The following is a 5937-nucleotide window of genomic DNA, read 5'->3' as shown; positions in this document are numbered from 1 at the left end:
TTGAGATGGAGTCTTGCTCTGTCATGCAGGCTGGAGTGCAATGCATCGATCTTGGCTCACTTCAGCCTCTGCCTCCCGGGCTCAAGAGATTCTTCTGCCTCATTCTCCCAAGTAGCTGGGATTACAGGTGCGCACCACCACACCCAGCTAATTGTTTTTGTATTTTTAGTACAGACGGGGTTTCACCATGTTGGCCAGGCTGGTCCTGAGCTCCCGACCTCAAGTGATCCACCCGCCTCAGCCTCCCAAAGTGCTGGAATTACAGGTGTGAGCCACTATGCCCAGCCAGTGTCATATTTATTTATTATTTTTATTGTTTTCAGACAGTATCATTTTCTGTCCCCCAGGCTGCAGTGCACTGGCCCTATCACGGCTTTCTGTAGCCTTGACCTCCTGGATTCAAGTTATCCTCCCACCTCAGCCCCAAAGTAGTTGAGACTGCTGGCCAGTGCCACATGCCTGACTAATTTCGGTTTGTTTTGTTTTGTTGTTGTTGTTGTTTTTGTAGAGATGGGGTTTCACCATGTTACCCAGGCTGGTCTCAAGCTCTTGGGCTCAAGTGATCTGTCTGCCTCAGCTTCTCAAAATGCTGGGAGTACAGGTGTGAGCCACCGTAGTTAGCCTAAATGGAGTATTAGCTTTCAATCTTCTTCTTTATCTTAAGCCATAGGTATGAATTTTATCTCTATTTTATAGATGAGAAAACTGAATCTTAAAGAGGTAAAGTATCTTGCTCAAGGTCATCCAGCCAATTAAGAATAGAGTTGGAATTCAAGGCCAGAGTTGATCTGGCACCTGTACTCAAGCTCTCTTTTTTTAGGCAGAGTCTCACTGTGTCGCCCAGGCTGGAGTGCAGTGGTGCAGTCTTGGCTTAGTGCAACCTCTGCCTGCTGGGTTCAAACAATTCTCTGCCTCAGCCTCCCAAGTAGCTGGGACTACAGGCACCTGCCACCATGCCTGGCTAATTTTTGTACTTTTAGTAGAGACGGGGTTTCACCATCTTGGCCAGGCTGCTCTTGGACTCCTGACCTCATGATCCACCTGCCTCGGCCTTCCAAAGTGCTACGATTACAGGCGTGAGCCACTGCGCCCAGCCCAGATTCAAGCTCTTAACGCTGCCTTATCCTACCTTACTGCTTTACATAATTCAAAGACGGGCTGGGAAGTTAAAAGACATATTTTTAAAGCAATGTGCACCATGTTTAACATATACTAAGCACTTAATATATGTTAGTTCTAACCATATATATCAGAGGAGACATGAATGGGACTGTAAAGGTATTTTGATATATGAGCCATTGACTGGTGGGGTTTGTCATACTTGGCTGGCTAAGAAGAAAGCACCTGCTTCTTTCATTGTCTCCCCCTCTACCACATGCCTCTTTCAAGCTGTACAACTGGGCAAAGACAGCCTTCCTTGATTGAAGCAGGGATGAGGGACCTTATATGCAATTGGCCCAAGAGAACTCTGAAGCAGTAAACAATAACAAGAGAAAATACATACTGGCTATGTCTTAATTTCTCATTCTTCACACCCATTTTAGATCGAGAATGGAAGAAGGAACAAAGGTGAAAACTAATACCATTTCTTTCAAAATCATGTTTGCCTTCTGTTAACTGCAGATATTGAATGGGGCAGCTAAGGCTTCTCATTCCCCTTGTGAATTAGGTAGATTCGGAGAGAAACACTGTCCCTGGAACTTTCTAAATGCCTGTTTCCTTTAATAATCAGCAATATCTGCTCTGATATTTTACCTATATTTCTTAGGGATTTTAAGGGAAGGAAGGTGGGGACATCATAATTCTACATCACCAGGAAATGCCTGCAAAGTTGCAATGGGAGGAGATAAGACACAGCAGCCTTAGAGGGGGTCTGGCAGGTCATGTCAGGAGGGGCTGACCCTGGATGGGTCAGAAATATGACCAGAGTCTGATCCTGAGCTTTGCAGATCAAGAAATTTGGACTTTTCCAGAATGGTCAAAAGGCTCTGTGATGACTGCAGATGTTAATTATAGGAAACAGTATGGGCTAGTCAGCTGTCTGCTTACAATAAAGGCTAACACTTTCCAGAGACAAGAGCTTGACAGGGGACCCTGATGGCAAACATAAGTATACTTGTTCACTCTGAATACTCCAGCATACTCTAGAGAATATTTTCAGAGTATTTATAAATTCTCAGAGTTGGGATTATGAGAACAAGGATTCTATTTAAATGTTATATTTAGGCTGGGAGCAGTGGCTCACACCTGTAATCCTAGCACTTTGGGAGACCGAGGCTGGTGGATCATGAGGTCAGGAGATCGAGACCAGCCTAGCCAAAATGGTGAAATCCCGTCTCTACTAAATACAAAAAATTTTAGCCGGGCATGGTGCCACATGCCTGTAGTCCCAGCTACTCAGGAGGCTGAGGCAGGAGAATCGCTTGAACCCAAGAGGCAAAGGTTGCAGTGAGCTAAGATCATGCCGCTGCACTCCAGCCTGGCGAAAGAGTGAGACTCCATCTCAATAAATAAATAAATGTTATATTTAACAAGCTTAGCCACTTACTTGATATGTGACTTTGAGAAAGTGAAATTCTCTGTGCTTCAGTTGTATTATCTGCAATCTGGAGATAATATGTAGATATTTCTCAGATAATATGTAGATATTTCACAATTCTGTGAAATATCTCCATGTTGTAGATGATATAACTAAAAATATTTTGCAAAGCATTTAGCAAATTGTAGCCAGTTGTAAGAGGATCTCAATAAATAGTAGAAAGTAGTTATTATAAGCTTTGTACTTCTTTCTTTCTTTCTTTCTTTTTTTTTTTAAATGGAGTCTTGCTCTGTCGCCCAGGCTGGAGTGCAGTGGCACAATCTTGGCTCACTGCAACCTCCGCCTCCTGGGTTCAAATGATTCTCCTGCCTCAGCCTCCTGAGTAGCTGAAATTACAGATGTGTACCACCATGCCCAGCTAATTTTTGTATTTGTAGTAGAGACAAGGTTTCACCATGTTGGTCAGGCTGGTCTCAAACTCCTGACCTCGTGATCCGCCACCTCGGCCTCCCAAAGTTCTGGGATTACAGGCATGAGCCACCATGCCTGGCTGCTTTGTACTTATTTCAGATGGAAACTTCTTAAAATTAATTTTATGTTCAGCCTACCCAAAACCTTGGGGAAATGAGGGCAATTTAGCTTCATAGAAGATCTAGTTGACCTCTACACTTTCTCCTCTTTTCCCAAATGGATTTCTCTATGCCAGAGTTTCTGTTTTTAAAAAGTCCTGTTTAGGGTGGGCACAGTGGCTCATGCCTGTAATCCTAGCACTTTGGGAGGCTGAAGCAGGTGGATCACTTGAGCTCAGGAATTTGAGACCAGGCTGGGCAACATGGCAGGACCCTGTCTCTACAAAAAGTACCAAAATTAGCCAGACGTGGTGGCACACACCTGTAGTCCCAGCTACTCAGAGGCTGAGGTGGGAGGATTGCCTGAGCCCGGGAAGTTGAGGCTGCAGTGAGCTGTGATTGTGCTACTGCACTCCAACGTGAGCAACAGGAATGAGACCCTGTCTCAAAAAAAAAAAAAAATTTTTTTTAATTTTTTTAGCCGGGCACAGTGGCTTACGCCTATAATCCCAGCACTTTGGGGAGGTCAATGCGGGTGGATCACCGGAGGTTGGGAGTTTGAGACCAACCTGACAAACATGGAGAAACCCCATCTCTACTAAAAATACAAGATTAGCCAGGCATAGCAGCGCATGCCCATAATCCCAGCTACTCGGGAGGCTGGGGCAGGAGAACCACTTGAACCCAGGAAGCGGCGGTTGTGGTGAGCCAAGATGGCATCACTGCAGCCTCCGCCTCCTGGGTTCAAGTGATTCTCCTGCCTAAGCCTCCCAAGTAGCTGGGACTACAAGCGCACACCACCACACCCAGCTAACTTTGTTGTTGTTGTTGTATTTTTAGTAGAGACAGGGTTTCACCATGTTGGCCAGGATGGTCTGGATCTCTTGTCCTCATGATCCACCTGCCTCATCCTCCCAAAGTGCTGGGATTACAGGCGTCAGCCACCATACCTACCTAATAAAAAAAAATTAAAAGATCTGGTTCATGGTCAGCGGCATCTTTTCTTTTCTCTTAGTACCCTATGTCAGTTTTAAGTGACCACCAATTCTTTTTTTAATACAGTGTCAAGGTTGTATAATTGTTTCTGCTCATTGTTCTCCAAGTTAAGTTCTTCCTCTGCAGCTGTGGGTTAGGGTGGTGAGCATTAGTTTCACTCTCAATGTTCCCTTGCAGAGTCACCTGTTTCCAAGATATCAATCCCTCTTTTCTGTCATCAGAACCTGATGTCAGCATTTTGCTACCTTAGTTATTGCAACACATTTATATGTTATGAGATGCAGTGATTGGGATTTTCCATTCACTTCCCATCAGAACTAATCTCAATAAAGTGATTCTTACAGGTCACCTTTTCATACAGTAAGCCCATCTCCAGGGATTTATAAATATACCATAAAAAGAAAAGGCTTGTATGTGCCTGGCTTAATTTTATTGGCGTAAAATTGCTAGTGATACAAATAACAGGGGAATGATTATTGAAGTTTCATATGAGCTGGCTAGGATGCAGTGCACCCATTAAAAATGATTATATTGAAGACTGTGCTACGACAGGAGGAAAACGCCTGCATTAGCTACAGCTATGAAACAAACAACCTTGAAATCTTGGTCGTTACATAATAAGCTTTTATTTCTCATTCATGCACTTTCAGATCAGCTGGATTTTGGCTGAGCTAGTTAGGACTGGTGGAACTTGGCTCCAGGCCACGAGTTGAGTTCAAGTTGGACTCACACATCTTAGTGGCTGGTGGGCCACCCAGGGCACATTTCTGTATGGAAATAGCAGAAACCCAAGAGAGCAAGCCCAATGCTGAAAGTCCAATGTACAGCCTCTATGTGCATCACAACTACTAACATTCCAAGTCACATGGCCAAGGCCACATTAAAGGGGTGGAAACTATTTCTACCTCTAATGTTAGGAACTACAAAGGGTATAGATACAGAGAGTTATGAAATGTTGGGAACAGGAATGTAGCCTATAGCAGTATCTCACAAAACAATTAAATGGAAAAGCACACATATAGGATATAAAATTGACTGCACAACTTGGTCATAACTATGTAAAAATATTTTCCATACCAACAAAGAATAGAAATAAATAAGCAAAAATGAAAAAATGTTATACCCAGCTAACAAGAGGATTTAAGAACTTTTAATGTTGCCTTTCTCCATTTCTGAAACTTCCAAGATAATATTATATTACCCTTCTTGTTAAAAGTAAGTTTTAGAAGCTTCTCACAGCTTCTAAATCTTCTCTTTTATCTTATTTAATTTAGTTAACTGCTTTAACCATCGTATTAAGACTTTGTAGAAAACATTGAGAAATCTAAGTACAACCAAGTTAGCCAATTATTCTTAGTCCCCACCAGTTCCTAATCTTACATTTGAACCTCATGAACTATCACCATAGATCTTTAACTTGATCTGTTGCCTAAAAACAATTGAGTTGCCTTTTATTGTTCCCTTATTCTTCATTATTACAGTGTCAAAGATTATTCTTCACACTGACCTCTCTGAAATCTCTAATATTAGATATTCATACTATTGAATAGAATCATTGTAGATCCCTAGTAGATTCCAGTTTTCTAAAATCTACAATTCAGCAAATATTTGCTGAGCACCTGACATGTGAGAGGCACTGTACTAGTTGTTCTAGGGGAAATATAGATATGTAAGTGACACATACTCTTACTCTCAAGAAGCTCACAGTCTTAATAGGAAGAGAAATGTGCAAACATTTTTTGAAGACAGAAAGAACAGACTAGGAGAAGTGTTCAATAGTTCTCAACACTTGTGACATATTAGAATCATTTGAACAACGTTGTTGTTGTTGTT

Source organism: Cebus imitator, unplaced genomic scaffold (assembly GCF_001604975.1).
Source record: "Cebus imitator isolate Cc_AM_T3 unplaced genomic scaffold, Cebus_imitator-1.0 Scaffold85, whole genome shotgun sequence".
Taxonomy (NCBI): domain Eukaryota; kingdom Metazoa; phylum Chordata; class Mammalia; order Primates; family Cebidae; genus Cebus; species Cebus imitator.
Note: the sequence above shows the minus strand (reverse complement) of the source record.